The 25,169-nt window shown below is 44.2% G+C and overlaps 1 protein-coding gene across 10 annotated transcripts in view; it reads right to left on the bottom strand.

The window, feature by feature from the left end:
• The window catches only part of APBB2 (amyloid beta precursor protein binding family B member 2), a 179,568-nt gene extending 155,319 nt beyond the window's left edge, over positions 1-24,249 (bottom strand). For 5 of the 10 annotated variants that reach the window (XR_010606085.1, XM_065633106.1, XM_065633117.1 and 2 more), the window contains exons 1-2: positions 24,162-24,231; positions 5,606-5,738 (exon numbers count right to left, since the gene is read on the bottom strand). The gene's annotated coding sequence lies outside the window, so the exon portion shown is untranslated. Of the gene's footprint in view, positions 1-5,605; positions 5,739-24,161 lie in introns of all 10 variants that reach the window. The other 5 variants (XM_065633110.1, XM_065633123.1, XM_065633112.1 and 2 more) reach the window with 3 other exon arrangements.
• Positions 24,250-25,169: the final 920 nt, after the last annotated feature.

Here is a 25,169-nt window from a genome sequence, read left to right as displayed (position 1 = left end):
CCTTGAAGGCGTGAGTCTACCTCTAATCATTATGTACCATAACAAAACAACAGTAGGAGAGATTACCTCATAAAAAGCAGAGATTGTCCTACTGTTTCCTCTAGAAACGTACAGCACCAACACCTTGTAGATGAGACACTGGCAAGAGAGGGACACTGGGTCTGATCCACCCTGACAATTGCCACAGTCTCAAACAACATGCAGAACACCATCCAGCTGGCACGGATGAAGCTCACTCCACAGTGGGCCTGGCTCTGGTATCAGGCAAAAGGAGCAGCAGCACCTGCTGAAACTCAACCAGGCTTTAAACTGAAAAAGAGGGTAGATTCAGATTGGACATAAGGAAGAAGTTATCATGAGGGTGGCAAGACACCGGAACAGGTTGCCCAAAGAAGTTGTGGATGACCCATCACTGGAAGTGTTCAAGGTCTGGTTGGATAGAGCTTCGAGCAACCTGATCTAGTGAAAGACGTCCCTGCACACAGCAGGGGGCTTCTTGGACTAGATGATCTTTAAAGGTCCCTTACAATCCAACCCAAACTATCCTATGATTTCATGACTCTACCTGCCCTATGATCTCATCTCTGCCTCTCCTGGCTATCACCCACACAAAGCCAGCCTGCCTGGGAAAACAAAGAAGCAACAACCATGTAATGCCAAGAGCCAAAAAGACACAAGAGCTAAAAAGATGACCATACAGATGTCCACAAGACCCGGCACACTGGAGCTCTGATCCTCGTGCAAGCAGGAACAACAACAGTCTCACACCAACAGTACCTAAGAGCCCTCAGAGAAAGGCTGAACTTTCGCAGAGCCGGCTACTGCTCAGGAAGGGAGAGAAGCTCTCCTCTGAACACTCATCTCAGAGCCGCCTCTTATATAGCTCTAGAATATTGACTTCGATGACACTGTGGTGCATTCTCCATCTGGAGATTTATCAGACATTTCTGGAAACTGTATACCCCAGCCACAGAGCTCTCCTCCTGTTGCTCCACACAGACAGGACTCTCTACATAAATTGAGCAAAGTTTAAACTGTTTCAGAAATTGCATACTCAGTATCTGCAAACATACACATTCCCTAACTATTTTCTCAGTACTACATGCGATGCTAAACACTTTTCATCCCCTTCATCTCAGGAAGCATATATTTAGAGTCACATGTGGGCAAAGATCTATTTTCTCCAAGAACTAATATCCTGGCATGAAGCTTAGATAAATCAATAGCCTTTAGATTAAATCAACTTGCTGCCCTTGAGACAAGCCTAGAAGAATTTCTTCCCAACAGAAGAAAAATAACTGGTTTATGCCTTTTTCTGCCATTTCATAAGCCAGACAAATGTGGTTTATTTCTTTGTGTTGAGAGTTAATTAAGTGGTCTTTGGAGACCATCAAGATTTGTCACGTCACCTGCCCTTCTGCACTAAGAGAACAACCAGTACTGTTGTCCAAGTCATTGTTTTTCCAGGACGTTAGCTCCTCCAGCGGGTAACCTCTTCCAGCTCATCCAAACCCCATCTTCTCCACACAGTCTGCTTTTAAAAGCCTCTTTGGCCCAAGACACAGGCTAAGAAAAGTAACCCATTCTAGTCTGCATGGGCCCATTCAGTTTCTCTCCCTACTGAAGGCCCAGTCATCATCTCTACCCAAATGGAAGATGCTTCAGCTGTAACAAGAGGACGTTCCTACAAGAAGCAGGGCGATGTAAAACCGAGCAGGACACCAATGGGAAAACAGGTATTATGTCTAAACAGACTTCTGTAGCAAATTGTACAGCACCACATTAAACACTTCACAGTGGAAAGCCCCACAGTGTGGAGGGAAGGAAAAATGGGGGAAAAAACCCAGTGAAAATGGGAACATTTGGACTTGCCTGAAATCATACCCACTGCAAGGGCCCAAGATGCTCACAGAGCCCATGCCAAACACACTCCATGGAGGTGCCTGGCCAGTCCTTTCCAGAAACGGCGTGGAAGTTTACTCTCTCTGTTACAGCATTCTGGAAGTCCCCTTTCCACAGCAACTCTGCAGCAGCGGTGCTCACACGGAAAGCACAGGGAACTGGGACCACTCGCTCCATTGTATGAAGCTGCTCAGAGCCTGACCTCTCGGAGGAAAGGCCCAGCCATGGGGCAGCCGCCTTCCGCAGACACCAGGAGCCAGCGCTGCCCTTCAGACACCAGCCGTGCTGTGCTGGTGGGACTCCACCAGAGAAGCTTAACAGGCATTAGGTGCCACTATAGAAATGTACACTAATGCAACGAGGTAAAAACAGATTATTTTTCCCAACTGTGCCTTCCAGCACACTTTGCCCAATGAAAATAAAACTAAAATCTAGGGGAGTTGTTTCATTTATTAACCTCTGCAGACTCATTGCAACCATAATTGGGCAGTCTAACTGCTCAGAAGATTATTCCAGTGATTCAACTGCACCACAATACAAGTAAAGATATCTGCATAAAGTGGGCTGCGAAGTACAAAAAATTAAGACCTAATCAAGTTATACACTTGTGCCTCATTGCCCTCTCTAATAGAGTTTAGAAAATTGGAGGCAACATGCTATTATACATCACATGCTATTATTCACATAAGTGCCTAAATTACAGAGTTTGGGAGATACTAGTTCTGCGCTTATTAAAAGGCCATTTAATTCATCATATAATACACAGACTTCTTTCGAGATTGAAACAGGAAACATGAAATCAGCATCTGAATAGCAAGTACCAATCAGAAACTATTTCTGCTACCATAACAACAGTTTTTCCCTCCAGATTTTGGTTCCCCCTCTCACAGAGCCACAGCAGGGGCTGGTAGAGGGTTTCTGAAGTCTGGTTCATGCCCTTCGCATGTACCTTCTTCAACAGATAAAAAAAAAAAAAAAAGGCAGCGTGCTGAGTAAAAACTGTAAAACTGTGAGAGGAGTTCATAGCTCCTCAGAAGGCTGTATAAAATTGCTGACATAAACCAAATAAGAACAAAGTTAAAGAACCTGAACAAATCAGGTTTAATCTGAACATTTAGAACAAAGGCTTTTGGGGAGCAAGGGGGAGGTAAATATCTGCACTGGACAGAGCAGCAATACAGGATTCGTTATTTTAGAAGCAGAGGACACCCTCGTACGTGCAAAAAATAGTTCAGACGTGGGGATACAATCAAATTAGTCTTTGCAGCGGATGCAATGGAAGCCTTGGCCCAGCTTGCACACACACAAATGAAGATGCTGAGTAACTGTCAATCATACAACCCTTAATGAAGCCCTGCTGATGTTTCACACCCAGCTTTTTGTTTTTCTTCCTTACCCTTTTTACTTTGTGCCTAATTGATTACAAGCTTGGCTAGCACTGGCATTTGTTCAGCTTCATGGTCCTCTGGCTAGAAGCGGAGCCCCACGGAAGGGACGGCTGCATCCCACCAGCCCCATCTCCAGCAGCAGAGCATGGCTGGGGACCAATGCTGGGGCCCAAAGCACCCCAGGGCAGCTGACCTCTGGCCCCGTGCAATGAGCCGCTTCTCAATAAAATTCTTCCCACCCTATGAACTCCCAAATTCAGCCATTTAATATCAGAAATAGCTTTCTAAGCACTCCTTTCCTTTTCCCCGAAAGGATTTACGTGCTGGAAAGCAGCACTGCAGAGAAGGACCTGGGAGTTCATGTCGACAACAGGTTGACCATGAGTCAATGAGGTGCCCTTGTGGCCAAGAAGGTCAACAGTATCCTGGGGTGCATTAAGAAGAGTGTGACCAGCATGTCGAGGGAGGTTCTCCTCCCCCTCTACTCTGCCCTAGTGAGGCTGCATCTGGAATATTGTGTCCATTTCTGGGCTTCCCAGTTCAAGAAGGACAAGGAATTACTGGAGGGAGTCCAGCGGCAGGCTACGAAGATGGTTAGGGGTCTGGAGCATCTTTCTTATGATGAGAGGCTGAGACAGCTGGGTCTGTTCAGCCTGGAGAAGAGAAGGCTGAGAGGGGATCTCATCAATGTTTTTAATTATCTCAAGAGTGGATGTCAAGACAATGGGACCAGACTCCTTTCAGTAGTGCCCAACGATAGGATGAAGAGCAAATGGGAACAGACTGAAGCACAGGAGGTTCCATCTGAATATGAGGAGAAACTTATTTACTTTGAGGGTACTGGAACAGGCTGCCCAGAGAGGTTGTGGAGCCTCCTTCTCTGGAGATATTCAAGACACACCTGGACACATTCCTGTACAATCTACTCTAGGTGAACCTGCTTCAGCAGGTGGGTTGGACTAGATGATCTCCAGAGGTCCCTTCCAACCCTAACCATTCTCTGTGAATCTGTGATTTCAGAGAGCATCAACTAGACAGAAGAAAACTTCCTGTCAGAATTTAAAGTATTTTAAAATGTAAATATATACTCAAAACACGCTAAAATATTTAAAATCATTTCTAAACTGTGGTTTGTTTCATGTGAAGGGATTTCTATGTCTCTATCTTTGAAACCACAGCTGTTAAGTTAAAACGGTGTCTGATATTCCATTTTTCATCTCATCATTATTCCTTCAACAGTAATTCACATTACCCACAGCGTATCCTTTATCTTAACAGTTGATAAGAATTTCTGAAGTACTAATTTATACAACTTCTACTTGAGTTAAGAAGGCTATTATCATCTTCACGTCAGAGACAGATAAACCACAGCTGCCCTAACACTGCAAAATACCGAAGTCATATAAGCAACATCTTTCCCAAATTGCTCTTTTAACCATTAAATATGCATGTCCTCAGTTAGAAACACCAAGCAGAACAGCATCCTCCTCCACAATTAGTTTCTCCAACCCGGGATGCTGCACACTGCTTTTGTAATGGTGAGACAGCACCAAGTTACAGTGCAACTGGTTCCAGCGAGACGCATATTATCCTTCATTTGACTTCCCCACATATTCTTACCGCTTGCTCTCAGTGACACGGGCCTGAGGCTCCTGAAAAAGAGCACAGATCTAAAACTACGTACTGCATTTAGCCTGAATGGAGTCTTTGAAGCATTCCAACAGGGGGTCTTTTGGATTCAACAGCTAGTTCTTGGAAGAGCTAAAAGCAGCACGTTTCTTGTATCTTTGCAGATGGGATAGCCATGCCTACAGCTAATCCCTAAACCTCCACTTTATAACCTCCTCCAGCTTCCCTGCCTTAAATCTTCAGAAGCAGAGGGGGGAAAAAAAAAAACACACAACACAACAACCACCACCACAAAACACAACAACAACACCAACACAAAAAGTCTGGAAAGAAATGGGACAGAAAAAAAGAGAAAAAATTGAAAGGAAATTTGTAGCCTTTTGTTTTGACCTGTATTACTGTAAGTTAATTTAAAACTAAGAGCGCAGTTTTCAAGGAACAACAACAACAAAAAACACCCCACAGTATTAAAAAAGAAAATTTAAAGAATTTGGAACAGAATAACTCAATATTAACACTTTTAAGGAGCTGAATAGCAATTCTTAGCTATGAACATTTGGTGGTTTTCATTTAAATGTACTGATGTATCACAACTTAGAACAAACTTCAAACTGCACACTTCAGGGCATCAGGTAAGTTTAGAAAATAAGTCATCCTTTTTTACTCAAGAACACCCAAAATCTTACATTTTCAAGCAGTTCTCCTCATTTCAACTTAAAGAGCCCCTGCTCAGCACCAGGGAACACTTCTCCAGCACAGCTTCTTGTGTTGCAAACAAGCAGGCAGCCTTTCCAGTCCTCACTGGCCAGAGATAGAGCCCTGCTGGGAGAAGAGGATGATGAAACACATAAGTAACTTTAATCAGGGTCCAAACAGCAACTTTCTATGCAACTCTTTCTGGTTTCCATGCCATAGTAAGGCCAGATAGATAAAAAGTGTTGAAGGCAGCCTGAGACGCTCCAAAAAGACAAAACACCCCAGCAATGGGAGTCAGGAGCCCAACACAACTGGATGCGTTTGCAAATCCTGTAAGGAGCATAATACCTGTAGTAAAATGTGGCTATCCTGACAAGGCAAAGGAGAAATGCTCCCAAGAACATGCTATATAAAGCCTGTGTCAGCTTAGGCTGCCAGGCTGCTAATTCTTGTTGTTTCTAAGTTTTTAAACAATCTGTTGGCTAGTCTTCCAAGGAGAAACAGCCTGGCAGTGACTCAAAGTCATTTATGAAGTCTTTTCTTGTCTTAACCACCTATAACAAAAGAAGAGCTGAGCTGCAAGTAAACAAACAGCCAAATTTCCTCCATGCCAGTTCCTGGATGTCACGCAATCCCTATGGATGTATCTACCACACCAGTTATCACCTACATGACCAAATGCTAGCTTGCGGCTGGCACTCATAGCACCAGTGCTAACGACCCAGGTGGAGAAACCTTCTGAGGGGCTGTGGACACCTACGTCTCAAATTTGTGACTCAGTAAGAAAAGACAGATGCGCATCTATTTTGCTATCAACTGCATGACATTACTCAAGCCACCTCCCTCCACTCTCCTCTAAAACACATGAGCACAGTAACCAAATATTTAATATATGCAGGAATCTTTATATAAATTAGACATTAGAGCACATCTTAAATTCGCCAGCACTGCAAATGTAGACAGATCCTTTTGTGATTAAGCACAATGTGGTCATGCAGGGAACCAAAGGCACACACCTCCGCGGCACAAATACCCATAACTCCCTTGCTCAGATATCTTGCAACATGGTTGCCTTGGCAACATAAATAATCTTATTGGTCATTAAATACTAGTTTTCTATATAATGCTAAAACTGTTCCACGATAAAGTGTTTTTCTTAAATGTAACACTTTCCCCAAACTACTTAAGTTAAAGCTAAAAACACTGAAGTCAGGCACATTGATATGACCAGAGGGCTTAAAAAGAAAATGAAGGGAATTTAACAGCAATCTTTAATTATTTGTTTTGGGGGAGCGGGTGGGGGGTGGTGGTGGTGAGTGGGGCAGGCAGAAATCAGAACTCAGCCGCATATGGAACTTTCCCATACATTAGAACTTGGAGGGAAAATGTTGTGCAGCAGGCAAGGTTTTATTAACCCTTCTCTGCATTTCTGGCTACACAAGGACAGGAGCAACGCTACTACAGGGTACCCATGGGGGAGGGAGGGGTCCCATCCTGATTGCAGTTAAAAGGTAAGTCTGTACAGAAAAACCTCAAATAAGACTGCAACTTTACATTTGCCTCAGCAGGGAGCAAAATACAAAAAAGGGAGACGTAGGGGAGATGTTGATGGCCCAACCCACCACGGCAGAGTGAAATAGGGCGGAAAGGCACGTGTGCTTACACCTCTTCTGCTCTGCCATGGCTTCCCTGCCTCTGCCCCCACTTAATCATGTACAAACCCCATGAGTAATCTTCCATTGCTGTGCTCCTGACTTCAACACGAAGCCATGCATTTTCTGAACACTGCTCTGTATCAAGCCCATCGCAGTCAGCAAGCGATTGCTAAAACACTTCTGAGTCCAAACACAGCTACCCTCCTTCACAATACACTGCAGCCTGTTTTGGGAAGAAAAAAAAAGCGCAAAGTCAATAAATCTTTAGTTGGGGGTAATTTTGCCTCATGTTTTGCACCTCCTTCATTGCAAGAATTACATTCTTGCTATAAAGACACACTACATGTGAAGAGCAAGTGTTTTCAACTGAAGAGTATCTTGACCTCAATTTTTCACCATTCTAATTCAGTTTCCATTTTCTCCTCGTCAGACAAGTAGTTTCTCCTCGTTCTTGGATATACATCAATTTTAAAGAAGTACCAGCTGAACCATTAGGGCTAAAAGCACACAGCTGAAAAACAATATCCTGAAACTACAAAGGCCACATCGTCTGCCAGTTAAGAGCATTGAAAACATGCTCCAACTTGGCCGGTCCTAAGACACTGTCAGCCTAAAGCCAAACCGGTTGAGAGCCAGATACTTCAAGCAAAAGCAAAGCTGTCTCTGGCTTGTGCTCTTCAGGATACGAATGACGCAATGTCAAGATATTGTAGTACTTGGGGAGGAAAAAGGCATAATCCATACGAACAAAGCGACATGCCTTTCAAACATGCTTCAGGCCCCACTTATATCAGAGGAAAGTACTTCAGCCCATCTATCCCATTAACATCCGTGAGCCAAAATCAAAGTTCTGCAAGCATTGAGGTACTGCTTAAAATACAAAAATAAAGCCGAAAAGTCAGACATAACTAAGCAAAATGGACAAAATATTTTTCTGGTTTTCCCAGAAAAAAATCAAAATCCCTGTTGTAACTTAATAGCAGCATCCCAAACCATTCAGATCCAAAGGCCTTTGAGGATATTGGAAACAACACTTTTTAGGGACTTAAGCATGCACAATGCCTTATTTAATTTCTGACCATGAGTGACCCACAGTTAGCACAGTCAGTCTTATCTTGCTCACCCCAACTGTAACTGGTTACTTAGAAGTAACATACCATACGTCATTAACAAGGGTGGCAAACACCTTCCTTTAGAGAAGAAAAATGTATTTCCTACACTGTTCTTTGAGTCTAACACAGGACAGAGCTTACCACTTGAATAAAAGCTTCAACAATGACTATCTATAAAATCTCAAATTGCTGCCATGAAGATTTTAAACACAGTGGCGTATTTAGGGAGGCCATCCCCCACCCTTGCTCTAATATCTTCCTTGTCTACCGTACAGAGCTGCCTTAATTTGCTATGCAGGTCTGCAAGGAACAAGAACAGACACTACTTGGTTCATTGCTTGCTGTCTTTATGGGATAGAGATGAAGGCAGCTCCTGACTCACCTACCACAGACTGGGGAAGGCTGGTAGCAGGAAACTCCTAACACTATTCCTAGGACTGCTCACCATTTGCCATCACTGCCTTCAAAGATACAATTACTTACCCACAGTAGGGCTATGCTGACATTTAAAACACTGGGAATGGGAGATGGTGTCTGGTATTTTTAAGTAAGACAACTACAAAACACGCACTAAGCCCTAAACCAGGGGGGCTTCAGGTTACACACAACCTGACGATGAACTAAATTCAGATAACGATAGTATTTAATAAATAGAAGCATATTATGCAGCCTTCTCATTTAATGTACTGTTATTATAATTATGTATGCAGTGAAGTTCTTGCCAAAGCCTTTACAGCAAGCAGAGAAAAAGCAAAACTCTGCTGATGCTTTTCGAATCCACCTCCCGGTACGATCCAAGGCTGCACCTCCAGCCTCGAAACTGCAGGGGCACCTGCAGCCCAAAGCCCAGCAGCTGCAGAGCCCTGTTCCCCCTTCCCAGGCTGAGTAAGCCAGCCCAGTCATCCTCAGCGCCATCTCCAAACACAACTGGCAAAGTCTCGTTTCAGTTAGCTTTTCCAGAGCCACGAGCACAAAGATGAGTACTGTATGACTTCAGAAAGAAAAAGTGCGATAAAAAAGGCAAACCGAGGCAGAGCTTGAAAAGAAACTGGGGAAGATCAGAGAAAACAAGAGATAAGAAATCCCAGAGCATCTCCCTGTAGAACAGTGGGTATTACTTGGGGCAAAGCCAACGCACATGTTCAGAACAAGGAGCCTTCTTATACCAAGTTGAGTTTAAACTTATCTTTCTCACTTCTCATTACCAAAATGATTCATTTCTTCCTAGACAAGACTTCTACAGTGCACTAGATAACAGTTTGATACATCTACATGTCTACAACATCTCATTTAATACCAGCAAGATTAATGTGTCTTGTGTGCATTCCTAATTTCTGGTTGCCAGAGGTTTTGTGGCAATATCCCATCACTACTCTTCCCCAGTCTGGGGGTCTCCTTTGCTCTTCTGTTATTTCCCCTTTAGCCAGACCCTTAACTGCTTTATAATGACCTGCTCCTTTAGTTCAGAGTTTCCCACTTCATGCCATAATAAACATTTTATTAAAGACTAGATAAAAATCAATATATTTATCCTAACTTGCATTTTAAGCTGGAAAAAAAAAAAGGGTCATTTACTTTGGGACAATCTACCTATGGATAAACTTATGCTGCATTTTGTCCCATTTTCCATTCTTGGTTTTAATTACTCCTTCCTTTAATATCTGGTTTAAAACTTTACATATCAAAAGACTGACTGTTTCTTCTGTAAACACACAACGCAGTGCTTCAAACACACCACAGCTGTTACCATTTAGGAAAATAAATAACTTTTGCACATGTTCATATTCTGTTAGAACCAAACCCAAGAAATATGCAGAGAATGAAAACACAATATTTCACTGCTCAGGGTAGAAGTTTAAAATCTGTTTAAAAAAAACCCACCACACCCAAAACCCCATTAAGTTCTCTTTCACTACAAAGAGAGCTGATGTGTATCTGGAGAATAAATGTTTAGTCACTCAAGAAAATGAAAGCTTTTCCTACAGCTTCTGGTTCACTTACTGCAAGAAGTAGCACTCTAAGAAACTGAAATTCAAATCTTGTGTTTTCCCTCCCAACAGGAAAAACAGCCTCAAGAAAACCCATCTTCCTTAACAAAATGTATCTGTTAATTTCTCTTCTTCATGCAATGCCTAATCCAGAGCAATGGCATTTCTACCTCTGCAACCAACACCAGCACCCACCAAGGCTGGGAATCAGCCAAGCGACTAATTGCAGGGGAGCGCAGCTGTGAGTTGTGCCACCAGCCCTGGGAGGAGGCATCGGGCCGCTCCATGCCAGGAAGGGACACAAGAGCCCGGCTGGCTCGGTCAGCAGCTCACAGCATCTTCCTCAGCCATCCCACACAGCATGCATTTGTACAAAGGGGTCAGTGACACGAAATTAAGCCACCACATTTAAGCCAATTTTGACCTCTGAGAGCATGGGAATGAATCCAGCAGAGCAGAGCTCTACTGGTTATACATTCCAAGTTTATCTGGAGCAGCAATTAATGCTCAGTATGCTGAAGACTTCCATACACTTGCCAGTCTTAATAGCAGTCACTCAAAAATTCACAGAAAAAGTCTCAAGTATTATTCTCACTATGCCTGCTGGGATGCCCAGGCAGCATGTAACATCCCTTCCGTACCGTTCAGAAGTGCAGCACACGGCTAGCACATCCCACAAGTGTTATTAAAACACCTTAATAATAATACTATGATCCCAAATCTGGTGGCTGGCCACAGCCTAATGAAACAGAAGAGCAACTAGTGATTTACACAAAAGCAGGATGCAGGAGAAAAGTCAGATTTGTTTCCTCTAAAGAAAAGACAGAAGAACCTAAATAGTAATGATTACCAGTGAACATTCCGGCAAACAGATTCCTTCCAATAAAAAGAATTACAAAGAGTCTGGTATACTATCATATCATTGCTCCTAGCTCCTATTTTTATCCTACAAAACCCCCCCAAATAAGTGACTAGTGGCTTTTGTATCACCAGTGGTCAAATTCAGAAAATGAAAATAGTAATTATTCCTCATTAAAAAAAATACTCTTGTTATTGGGAGAGGGGAGGGAAGATGCAGGTACCAATCCTTTCGATTCAGAAGGGTGACCCTTGGAGACCCATGGAAGCAAACAAGGTGCACACTCTCATGACCCAAAGGTCAGGCATCCCAGCTGAAACATGCCTAGTGCAACCTTCACTGAAATACCTTCTTCTGCCCTCATAATGTGGGCCAGCAGGCGATCATCTCCTCACAGGAGCAAAAGCCAAAACGTGCCGCTTGCCGTTTGCAGGGTCTCCTGGGATGTAAAGCCAGCCCTGGTCTCACCCGAGGGAGGACACCTCCTCACCAGAGATGACAGCACGGCTTCATCTGCAAGGCCGGGGAGCAGGTCTAACATCACATGTCAATGTGGAGAAATCCATGTGACAACAGGAAAACCAGATCTAAAAATTCCTGTTGGCATGCCATTTCTTAACTTCGTATTTAAAGCATCTAATTAAAAGATGCCAACCCCGCGCTAAAATTATAAATACTTTGCTCTCTTTTTTTTTCAAAAGGTTGTTTTAAACACAGAAATTGTTATACCGTGAAATAGCAATGAGCATACGAAGGAAATGACCATGTAAAGTCTCTTAAGACTATTCCTGTCTGCAAGAAAGCAAGTTTCTTGATTGCGATTCTTATAATGAGCTGCTTTTCTACAACAACAGCTCAATTTCTGAAGCCACCTCAGGTGCCTCTTAAGATATCAGCACTAGAGTTAGACTTCCCAATACAGCTGGCTTTTTAATATTTTTTTAAATACCTGCTCCCCATGAGAGGGGATCAAACCCACATTATTTCACTACAGTGCTTTGCCTGTCAGTCTTCAGTAAAACCAACCTGCTCCAGCTCCATTTCTCTAACCTTGCAAAACTGAGAGGTTCTCTGTAATTGAAGGTCCTTTAAAAGGAACTGTTTTGCTTTAAGTTTTTTAATCAAGATTAAGATATTGTGGTGCTTTCTAGTTATGGCTAACAACTATGAAAACATCCATTTCAAAAGCACTAATAATTTTACTACCATTTTCCACATGGTGTGCAGATACTCGCTACCTCTGATTGTATCAGCCTCCAGAAGAGCCAAGCGTTCATGTGTGCGCTGCTCTGCTTGGAAGAAAAGGTTCTGTCACCCACGGCTTCTGAGAGAGGCAGAAACATGACTCATCGATGAGCCTGACACATTCAACTGACAGCCCTTTGGAAAACGCGACTTTTTAATCGTCCACTTTTACCAAGCAGCTGTGGCCATTTGACAAGCTTTGCACAGGGTTTCTCAGGGCCTTTTAAAACTTCCTGTTGTGCTGTCAAAGCATTGGAGTTAGCTTATGCATCTGAACCAGAAATAATAAAAGTTACAGATGCTACTACATTAGGAACGGCCAAGAAATGCACAGGAACATAGCTTGTATGTGAAACTCCTAGATCTAAGCTTCCATTTCTGTGAAACAAAACACATTTATTCTCAAATGTAGGTAATTTTAGAATATTCCAGGACACACCAAGGCCTGGAAAGGGAAGGGGCCAAGAAAACATTTTAAAGTGGGTTTATATTGTACTTAATATGAAGCATGCTTCCCCACTGCTGCATGGAGGAGCTTTATTTCAAGGTTAGTGCCTACTTCCATGCAAGTGATTTAGGCTTATTTTACTGCTGCATTTTGCAGCCTATTTCATCATTTAACTCCTCTGTGTAAATAAAATTCCTCTTTATCTATTTATGTGCTAGCTCCTGCCACCACCTGAGCCAGCCTTTAGGAGAACCAGTATCTTTATTTTGGAAATGCAGGGTACATGCATCACTCTTTTGAGCACCACCTCCATCAGTTTTTAAAATCTACGCAAATTCAGCTTAATCCTCTACCACGATGGATCTAGAATTTCAACACCTCCTTTTGAGCCCACCTTTTGCAAGGAGGGTCCACATCCTGCCATAACAGCACACTGCGTTTAATTGTGCCAAAAACATTTGCTTGCAATCCAAGTTCAAAAAGCAACCCCAAAATGGGGAAAATCCAGTTCCATGCTTGAACGCTGGCTGCTTGAGGGAGTCCCCAAGCATCCACATTCAGCAGCACACTCAGGACATACTAATACCATGTGCCAAGCAAGAACATCCTACAAGAGCCAGATGCCACTGTGCAACCAGAATCCACCCCATTGGTTTGCATGAAATAATGATACCAGTACAAACATCAGCATCCTGTGAATTTTCCGTACCTGTACAGCAGCAAAACCAGTACAGGCAGCAGGAGCTAAAGCTCAGCATTAGTTGGATCAGTCACTTGGCACATCCCAAATCAGCTCCACACTGTCCACTCCTGGTTTTACCACGGTGTGTTGTGCGGGTTAGCAGCCTTATTTTAAACCTTGGCACATGCACTACTTAAATAATCCACAGATTTAGAACATCCTCAGGACTTACAGAGATGAATGTTAACAGCTTTCTGGGAGTAACAGGATTTACTGGGCCAAAAATTAAGGGGTTACAAACTCAAATTTCCAATTTATAGCAGAAACTTATATTTCTTAATTTAAGTCTTAGTGTAAGCTGCAATACTGTCAACCAGATCGAGTGTTATGTTTTCCAGCTCTATATTTACACTTCAAGGATTATGCAGGAGGAGAGCAGAGAAGCCAGCCAAATGCCTCAATGTGAACCTTTCGTGGAAGGTTCAGAGAAGTTTGGGTTATCTGTCTTCAAATGGGTTTTCAAAGCAGTAGAGATCTAGGCATCCATGAGAACTCAAGGAAGGATGTTCCAAGCTTTAAATTCAGGAAAATAATCATTTTACACTGCACATGCACAAAAGCTTTGGAAAAGCATAGCGAGGAAGGAGGGTTTCTTTTCTGCTGTGGAAGGAGGCACAGCCAAAGAATTTCAGCCTCACCCATGTAAAATTAGCTATTTCTTTTGGACAAATCCCACAAAATGTTTTCTGCCCAGCTAGCACTCCTACCTGCTGGTTTAGCAGCAGATCAAAGCACTGTGCTGCAGGATGGCCAGCAGTCACTGACTCCTGTGCCTCTTCAGAGACTGGAGGGCAGGTCTGAGCACTAAAGCCTCCAGAGCCACTGCTACCATGAAACGCTTTCATACAATTCTTACCAGCAAGGTCTGTCACAAATTTAGGGAAGCATCTCACCATGTCCCACCTGTCAGCCACTCTCATCACTGCAAGAAGCGTGCACACGTGGGAAACAGAAGAAAGAGCATCACCTCCTGACTTGCTGGCTGGACTGGGGAAGCACTGAGGGATCCCCATTTTTCTGCCCAAAAATAAATAAGTAAAACCACATCACATCATTGCATCTGTTGTTATACACCGGCTGGCTAAAACCAGAGCCTGGAGACTGTATTTCAGAACCAGCATGCAGTAGTGCTGGCTGATTTTTAGCCCAAAGCACAGTGGGAAACAACTGAAACGCAACCCCTGCCTGAGGTACAAACCTTTAACGATGCTCTGAGGGCCCCATCACTCCAGGACTTCCTTGACATCAGGCCTCACCGATACCCTTGGGAGTCTCCCAATCCCCCCACTTGATTCCCCCTTCCCCACACAGATCCCTCACTGACAAAACCTTAATTTTCTGTGGTCTTCTATTAGAGTTACATTTCAGTGCCAGGACATCCCAATATCAACGTGCTGTTAGGCTGCAAAGAAACATTTCCCGGGGACCACTCATGCAATTTCCTTGACAAACAGCATCATCTTTATCACATTAGGATCTACCTATATTGGTTTTCAAAAAAGACTTACTGGTCCTTAAGTGTCCATATGCCTCTTCACAAGAACTTCCTACATTTTGGCACATATAGGACCATTACGTTTACCCAAGTTTAATTCCATACTTGCATAAAAGGGAAACATACAGGATATTTTACTGAAGAAGTTTATACACACCAAGAATTGGCAAAAAATGCAGTTAGATGAATGCTGATGTAACCACATGCAAAGATTACAAAAATGAGGTTAAAACATTTATATAGTCAAGCGTGGTCTGCCAGCAGCTCTTGCACATGCTTAAATAAGAGCACGTTTGAAGCCAATATTGCTTTGTCACCAAGTTATTTCAATATCGTTGAGTAGTCATCTTACCAGCCTACAAACTTATCTAAGTCCAGTCTCAAACATTTCTGAGAAGCAAATATCGAATAATTAAAAACATTTTAATGCTTCTGCTTTCAAATACACATGTATCTATTTTTCTTATATTTGACAAATTTTTAATCTAACAAACCTCAAAGTCCTCAAAATAATAAATATTATTTGCCTGAATAGATGCAGCTTTTCATATACAGATGTGTTAGTTAAACTACTCCCTTTAGTGATGGTTCTTATGTTTTTCACTGTTTTCCCGAAGTACGGTGGGAAAAAAAACAGAAGAAAGGGGGGTGGGGGGGAAAGTCAAACAGGCTCCCACAGGACTCTAAAAATATGAGTTATTTCCCAAGCTGGCAATTTTCACTGTCTTTCAGATTCAAGTGAAATTATCTTTATAACCTTTCCCTTTCTCCTTAACTATCCATACATATTCCATTTCTGTTGTATTTTTAAGCTGACTTTTACATCCATACTTTTGGGAAAAAAAATATTAGAGTAAAACTTAATTTCTTAAAAGGCAAAGATTTCTTTTTTTAACATTTCCATTTCTCCTAAAATCTCACACCATAATAAAAATTTAACAGTAAGTGGCGGAGAGTACAATGCTGTTTTCTTAGCCTAGATTAACAGAAAATCCAGTTTATTTATTGGCATTTTACACAACCACACACCCACCATGTACTGCTATGTCATGAAATTATATATCATTGAGACGGGGTTTTAATCTATTGACATTTTTAATAGGCTTCAAAGCCTACGGTTACACGGATCCACGCTGCGGGGCTGCCCACCTCCTTCCTCCCGGCCTGGGGCGAAGGCTTCTCTCCCAGAACATGGCACCTCCTTTGGCGACGAGACCAAAGCCATATGGGACCGTCCAGGTGGTACAGAACGGTCCCTCTACTAGCCCTGGATTTCCTTTTCCACACCACGTCGGCTCCACACATCTGCCTCCCTGGAGATCAGGTACCTGCTTCCATCACCACAGCGCTGGACTGCCTCTGTCTTAGCAGTACGGCTGCTCCCTAGTTGTTTTAAGACACTAAAACAGACCTCAAATTGTCCTGGTATGGCAACATAGACCTTGCCTATTGTCCATTTCCTACCTTTTCCTGTGTCAGAGGAAAATGACTTTATACACGCAGGAAAAATGGCCATTTACGCTTTCAAAAAGACAGAAAAAACAGCAAGAGACATCTGCATAAATTACTTCCTCCATAGCAGCACAACTCAATACCTTGCTAAGAAACATCCCTTCCTAACAATAATCCTCTTTGCAAATAGAATTAACGAGGCAAATGTAAACATGGGAGCAATGAATTAGTTGTCATATTTACCCAAACTACTGCTTCCAGTTCCCCTTAATGAAATTCTATATTAAATACATAGGATGGCTTAATGTCAAGCTTCTCATTTGCTGAACTAGGCAGCTGGCCAGTGAGCACCCTGCAGCATCTCCCTCCAACCCATCTGAGAAATTATACTTACGAGGTTTTCAATAAAGGCTTAACTAATTTGTGCCAATATTAGTCACACCAAATTATTGTCATTTAATAACTGTTTGGAGAGCTTTCTACCCAGAGAATGCTGCAAAGGAATGACATGTTTCTACAATAGACAACAAAATATGTAAGGTTTATGGCAGCTTCTCTGTTCAAACAAGTTAATTCATACAGGCAGGGAACATTTGGTGCTGCCAGCTTCCTTCCCTTTGGAATCTGTCCTTTGCACACAATAATTATACCAGGAAACCTCCCTCCATAACCAGCTAATCGACCTAAGGAAAAGAAAACACCAAAAAACCAAAACCAGTTGTGACTAACAGAGTCCTGCATGAAACACACCTCAGCACCAATATCAAACCCAAGGTGTATTTTTTAAACACATATTCTACACTTGACATCTGCAGAAGTAGTTTAGAGATGTTCCTTTTGGTGTCTTTGAAAATTAAACTGCACTCGCACTGAAGAAAAACAAACACACACACCACCTTCAACAAAAGAACTAAACACACCACAAAACTGCTTAAAAACGTATCATAGCAAAGCATGTCTAGCGCTTCCAGGAGTTTTCCCAAGGGCAGGCAGAGCTGATGCTTGTCTGACAGGATATATTACCTGGGGTGCAATATAATCCAACGAGAAAGACAAAGGAAAAGAGAGAAAAATTTCTGTTAGATTTCGACAAAAAAAAAAAAGGACAACCAAACAATAAGAACTGTATGACTAAACCAGTGGTTTACAACTCTATTTTGGCACAGTTACAGGAGGACACCACCAAGATTTTAGCAGCAGTTTTTAAATTATGAAGTCCAAAAGATTAAACTGTCAAATGTGAGCCTGCCAGGAGTTTGCTCCAAGTACTTTACAGCAGCACCATTCATTAGTTAAAACAAACCAGAATTACAGACACTGGCTAGTCGGTATTGAGATCAGAAGAAAAAAATTCACATATTTTACAGCAAGCCTTATTCTGTCACATTATTACTCTTAAGGCACTACTACTCAAGTTAGTTTACATTCATGAATATCCTATAGTGAACTGCATCTGACTTCATTCATCTGAGATCAGTGTTCAGTATCAAATGCAGTGCAGACTACTGATAAAGGCAGAAATCTGCATATAGTTAATCATCCTAATTGTTATGCAGACCACTTTAAAAAGGCACTAATCAGTGTTACACACAGATGCAAAGTTTGTTCAGCAGTAAAAATCACCATCTAAACACCCAAACAAATATCACATTTTCAGGGGAGATGGAAGCTCAGCACATTTTAGTTAAAAAAAGAAAATGGATTTAACGTTAGAAGAGAGAACTTAACGTGGTTCACCTTAGATCTCAAGCTAAATCGAGTTTCATCTTTTTAAAGCATACAAAACACCCACCACACACGGTCTATTCATCATCCTGCAGGTGATGGAGGCCAAGTGTCCCTGTCTTTGTCAGGGCAGACTCCTACATCGATTTCCAGTCACCTCCCTGCCCAATCTGCCCTTGTACCCTTGGCAATGGGCTTATGCAGCCAGGACCTCTCAGAGGAGGCACAGCTAAACCAGTGACCATCAGCAATCCCAGGGCACTCTCCGCAACGCCTCAGTCAAATTCTTCTGCCAGAGCATCCTTTGCAGAAGGTGAATAGAAAGTGGCAAAAGAGACCACAATCTCAGTAGGGATCCAGGGACATATAGAGCTGCAAAGCCTAACACCTCTACTGGGCTAATAATTAACTCAAATGATGCTAATGATAAAAGGAAGGAATTTGGTCACCTGGATAAATAGTCTGCTGTAGAAGAGTCAGTTTGGTTTGTACGGAGAGAAACCCTGCCTAATAAACCTGAGTTCTTCAAAGGTGCCACCCATTGACAGGGTACATCCATTCATTCTGACCTAACTGAATTTCCAGAAGGACTTCAACCAAACCTCTTACAAATTAAGGGCTTTCTTAAGGAAACGAGGCAGACAGAGGTAAGAGAAAAGGTCCTATGTGGAGAGAGAGATGGCTGAAAAATGGAAACCAGGTAAGGATAAGAGTAAATGATCTCTTCTTGGAGCAAACAGAGGTCATCAATGAAGTTTGGCAGAGACTCGTGCTCAGACTTTGGCTGTTTGACACATTCATGTGAGACAATGAAAGGGGAACGAGCAGAGAGTTAAGGAAGTTTGCTGATGATGATAAAAAAATTTATTGTGGTAGCAAAGCCAGGACATGAGGAATTCCAGACAATTCTGGGAGACTGAGTTAATAACGGCACAGAGGAAAGCTAATGCAAATAAACAAATGTAAAAAGATGCACATGCAAAAGACACAACCATGGTTATACATAACTGACCGTGTTCCCAAGCAACATCCTGACATTAGGATTTCACAGATGCACAAAATTAACTCCTTAGCAGTCCAAAAGGCAAATCAAACATTACAAACCATGATTATGCCACTGTATAGCCCAGAGTTCACCTACATGTTGAAAACTGTATACAGCCCTGATCTCATCCTAAAACAACACGTAGAACTGGGATAGACTTCGGGATGCTCATGGTCAGGAATGGCTTCCACACAAAGAGCATCTGAGTAGGCAACTCAAAAATCAATTTGATGAGGAAAACAGAGGCCTACAAAATCACAAGTGGCATAATAGAGGATCACCAACCACCTCTGCCACACAGGAGCTAAAAGCCACCAAATGAAGGAAGCCATCTGAGAACAAGCAGAAGGAGGGAATTCTTTCCACAGCCAGAAGCAGACCCGCAGACAAGCAGCGGCCCTGGCCAAAGGCCGTGGAGGCTGCAACGAGGCCCCAGGGGGCTGCAGACAGACCAGACAAGCATTTGGAACCAAAAGCCACAAAACGTTTCGAAACAGGGAAAGGTTGCACCCAGCTCTGGCAACCCTAAGCTGAGAATAGCCAGAGGCTCAGAGAACATCTATAGAGGAGTTTTTGAGTAAGGTCATCCTGCTCTTATTTTTTCTTGGACATCTGCTTACAAGGAGATTAAAAAAAAAAAAAAAAAAGTTGAAAAAAAAAGTTGCAGAAGGCAACAGATCAAAAAGAGAGCAGACTGAAGGTGAAGCATTAAAAACATGGGAAACTAAAGCAGGGAAAGCAGGGCACCACACAGAGCATCCCAACAGCACCCTCTGCTCCTTAAATCTCTGGGTACAGCAGCAATTAGTCCTCTGCCCAGACCTGTAATGAGACAAGCAAAGAGAAACAGGCACAGAGGTGCTGGGATCCTGTCCATCAAGTCTGAAGCCCATCAGCCCACAGAGCTGTGGCCAGCTCAGACAGGGGCAGGAGAAGGCTGGCAAGAAGATCCCATTCTTTCATAGCGGTGGCAGACAGAGAAGCTATAAATCAAAAAAAACCCACCCATATGCTCAGGAAGAGGCTCTGAAGGAGCTAGAAGAGGAACTGCAGCCTCATGCATTAGATGTACGTGTCCCAAGGTCTCTTTTTCCCTGCAAAAGGGATGTGAGTCACAGAGACAATGAAGCACATCATAAATGCACCCATTTTCACCTCTCCTCGATTAATTTTCTCACATTTGATTTCAGCAGGTGATAGACTAGCCTAAAGTATAAGTCAGCCCCCAAGAGCTCCTCATCCCTCCTGATGACAAGAGACCACTTTCTGTCACAGGGCAAGGAAACAATGCAGAAGCACTTATAGGCACCTCCAAGGTGCTGCTTGGAGGTAAAAACAGCCACCACGTGGCTTGCTCGAGTCCTGTGTGGCATTCTAGGCTACAGAGATGAACCCTTGGTTTGGCCCATCACTTCCTATATCTCCTAGAAGCGGTCAGGTACTGCTGACGGCCATAGGACCCATTACACAGCATCCACAGCTGGCTGTATTCTGTGATGCATGCACAGTGTTTATAGAACTGACTACAGACTTCTTTATGAGCTCAGCTACTGCAACCACCACACCAGATAACTCTCAGCTGTTCTGCATAACAGCAAATGAGACAAACCCCATGCACAATGAGCTCAACTAGACTTGTTTTCAAGCTGGCTTTAAACTTTATTTATTCCAGTCTTCCAGACACAGCGCAACTTGGAGCACTGGTCTCAGTTCCCACCATCTGGCTCTGCTGTACAGTCCACTAGAAACCCCTTTTTAAAGAGGATTTACAAATTACTTCAACAGAATAAAAAAAAAATTAAAATAATTCTGCAGTTCATTTTTTAATATGGAGGATAATAAGCTCCAACAGCTCCCCCACACACTAACATATAGTCTCCTTTTGCACAGTTTTGACTTAAAGACAAAGGAATCTCCATACAATTAGATGCAGCTGTAAGCCAACACTTATTATTTTGGAGGGGGAAAAAAACTTAACTTGGAAAACATTTCAGAGACTGGCTACTAAGCACATCACAACCCTTTCTAAGCAGTGACACAAATTGTAAAGGAAGAATTTTATTTTTATGCCAGTTTTGAATGTCAGTTTCTGAAAGTAAGAAACACTAGCACAGAAAATCTATATTCAGTTAACTCAGACATAAGGAAAAGCTTTTCCTGAGTCACCAAGCCTCAGCTCCTACTGCCACAGCCAAGCACACGATATAAACTTCCTCGATATATCCCCAAGAGCCAGTTAGGGGGCTTGCTCCCACTTCTCCCATTTGAAGGTTTTTCTAGAACCTCACTCCATTTAGGGAAGAAATGGTCTAAATTCCAGCTTAAGTTTATTCATGCCAGTTTATATACGTTTGTTCTCCTGCCAACATTGTTCTTCAGCTTAAATAGCTCCTCTCCCTTTCTAGTGTTTATATCCCTGCTGTATTTGCAGATTGCAATCATATCCCCTCTCAGGCCTCTTGCTAGGCTAAACAAGCCAGGCTTTCCTCATCTCCTCTGTTAAAATTAGCATTTCTTTCCACCAGCCCCTCTCTGCACCTGTCCCACCCACAGTACGGGTGAGAGGACCTGTGCCTGGCTCTCCCCAGGAGCTCGCACCCATCCCACCCCTCCTGCCACTGTCCTGGCCGAACTCATTCCACCACCGCTTTTACTTTCTCCACGGCAGCAGGACAGCGGCAGCTTGGTCGGCAATGGGCTAAGGCACCCAGCACGCCTCCTGCTCTGCTGTTCCCAGCAGCAGAGCTCCGTGCTCGCAGCGTGGAACAAAGGCAAGTCCTCGTCTCCTACTAGCAAGGCATGTACACATGGTATAGTTTGTTTTCAATGTGGATGATTTGCTCAAGAGTGACTGCACATCCTAGGTCAGAGCTTCCAAAGCCCATAGATCTGCCATCTGACAGAGAAACAATCGATTACCTACCATCACAATTCATTTTAGGTTTTCACAGTCTCTGATAAAAAATCCTTATACTAGATAATCTCAGATACTCAGATTCCTCCCTAAGTAGATCCTGAAGTCACCACTCTCTTCAGCTCAAATCCTGCAGCAGCCGTCTCTAGGTTCCTTAAACACTTCCTAAGGAAATCATCACCCCTCTTGACCGAGGGCACAACAGAGTCCACCCAACAACCTACCAAAAATGACCATTTTTGTTGCTGTTCCTGTCTTAGCTGTAGAACTGAACAACAAAAGAAATAATTCAGGCTTCCAAGCCACGCATCCCCTCTCCTTAGAAATGATTCCTACACTGTTATGACCTACTGCTTAGAAACCTTGCTCACCAGGAAGGGCACACTCACTTTTGCTGCTTCAGAGACAAAAATCTTCCTCTATGTTACAACCAAGTCATGTATTCTTTATTACACACGATAAAATTATTCTTCCTACCAAAGAGTCTTCTACAAACCTCAATTTCCCTTAAGCGGCCAAAAAACCTATATAAGCCAAGAAGTATTCCATCAAACACTCATCGCTGTAAAGGAAGAAAAAAAAATACCCACACTCAGCATGGCTGTTCCAGGCAAGGAAGTTAATCAGCCAAGATTTTGTCCCAAGGTCACCATAAAAGGATCTCTCTCCTTTTAAGTGCTAAGACACCTGCACACTTATTTTAACCAAATGCAATTATACAGGCAAAAAATAGTTCTAAACACAAGACAGACAACTCATTCCGGTTTTCAGAAAGTACCAGAGCATGAGATAGCAGGATGATGACATGCCAGATCTAGAATGAACTGCAGAAACACCCTGGCGAGCCGGAGGACACAGCAAGCCTGCAGCAGCTCAGCAGCAACCTGCACCTTGGCTTCTGGGGCAATACAGCAGATCTTAAGTGAAGCACTATGACTTGCTGCAGATACTGTTATCCTACACATCTTACTGCAGATACCATTATCCTGTACGGCTACCAACAGCATCCACAACACACACAGCGTACCAGTCCATCACTAGTGCAGTCGTGGGTTTGGGGTTTTTTTGTTTGTTTGTTTTTCCTCTCGTTATTTTTAGTTATTTTGTGTTTAAAGCACAGAACTGCACTTATCCTCCCTAGCAAGCAGGGGCCCAGCCAAGAATTATAAAACATCGCAAACAAGCAGACAAAGCAATGAAGCACAAACACAAACCATTACACTTTCTATTTGATTTGTCTGAACTCGTTCTCTCTCAAGCTGTGACTTGAAGTAGCTCCGTTGCTGCCACAGGACCCAAGCGAGTTCCCGAGAACCTCAAGTGGGATTAAACGGGGTGCACGTTTTGTTCCGAGTACTGTATGGTCAGAGACTCCCATTTGCGACCCAGCGCGCAACCCCAAAGTATGATTGAAACGCAGAGCTGAACGCGCGAAGCCCGCTCTAATAACCAAAAAACACGCAAAGCTAGTTCCACAGGCACTTTTACCACTTTTCACGTTTTTCTACCTGACCCCCCCCCAGCAGAACAAGCCTGGCCGCCGTCCCCATTCGCCGGAAAGCCCGGGTTTGCACGGACGCCCGGGCCAGCTCCCGGCAGCAGCACCGCAGCGCTCCAGCACGGCGGCGGAAAGCGCCGGCAGGACCCCCGGCCCCGCACGCCCGAGGCCGGGATGCGCCGGAGCCGCCCCGGGCAAAGGCAAAGGCAAAGGCAAAGGCAAAGGCAAAGGCAGCGGCACCCTCCCTCGGCCCCCCGCCCGCACCGGGAGCGGGCCGGCCGGAACGGCAGCACCGCAGGCGGCCGCGCACCCGGAGCCCCGCCGCGGGGCATGCCGAACCGCCCGGCCGGCCCGGCCGCGGAGCGCACCTGCCCGCCGCGCCGCGCCGCTCCGCCTGCCCCGGAGGCGCCCGTAGCCGCCCGTAGCCCGCTGCGGGATGCGGCCAGCCTGCCGGAAACGCTTCCCAGCCGCTGCGCTTACCCAGGAAACGATTCCGGCCGCCGCCGCCCCTCCTCTCCCTCCGCCCCGGCCGCCGCCCAGAGCCGCGGCCCGCAGGGGGCCCGCAGGGGGGCCGTGCCGCGGCGCCATGTTGTGAGCCGGGCCGGCCCCTGGCGGCCCGCCGCCGCAGCTCCCGCCCGGGTACCCCCGGGCACCGCGGCACTGGGGGCTGCTGGTCAACAGCTCATCTGCAGCCTGCAGTGTGTGAAAGGGCAGCCTTTATGCCTGCGGGCGGGTGTACCCTTGGGAAAACACACGCACCACAGCCCACACCACGTTTTTTCTCCTTGGGGAGGCAAAAAGAAGAGTCAGGCTCAGGGTGGTAAATGTAATAACACCCTCATCAAGGTGAGGCGGTAGCAATGACAGTCCCAAAATGCCCGCTGCGGTACCCCAGGGCTCCTCCAGCAATAAGGAGAGGCAGACAGGCGGATAATTCGTGAGGCTTGGAAGCCCCCCTAGAAGGATGGGGTGGTTTTTCGTGCTGTTTACAGACTCCAGCAGCAACGTGGGGCTGGTTAAACACCTATGTGGCCGATGAACATCAGCAAACGCCGCTGGTTTGTGCACTAGCGGAGGGTGCTTGACTGCAGTACAGCGCTCCAAGCAGGTGTGTTCTGGTGGGTCTCAAAAGTTACGTAGCCAGCATGGGTGGAAAGAAACAGCGTGTTCTCGAGTGCAGAAAACAAACGAGCAAAGGGACCGGTGCTGGAAACCTCACACTCGCAGTACCATAGGGTAAGGTTGGGAGTGAATCCTTAACACAACTTGAATGAGTGGAGAATCACAGTAACATCCCCAGACAGTTAGCAGTGAGGCTGAAAAGAACGCACCCATGGGAAGATCCTTCTGCTTAAAGCCTTCCAAATATGTGGGAT

The sequence above is a fragment of the Caloenas nicobarica genome, chromosome 4 (assembly GCF_036013445.1).
Source record: "Caloenas nicobarica isolate bCalNic1 chromosome 4, bCalNic1.hap1, whole genome shotgun sequence".
Classification (NCBI taxonomy): domain Eukaryota; kingdom Metazoa; phylum Chordata; class Aves; order Columbiformes; family Columbidae; genus Caloenas; species Caloenas nicobarica.
The sequence above is the reverse complement of the archived record's forward strand: the minus strand, read 5'-3'. Positions and strand labels throughout refer to the sequence as shown.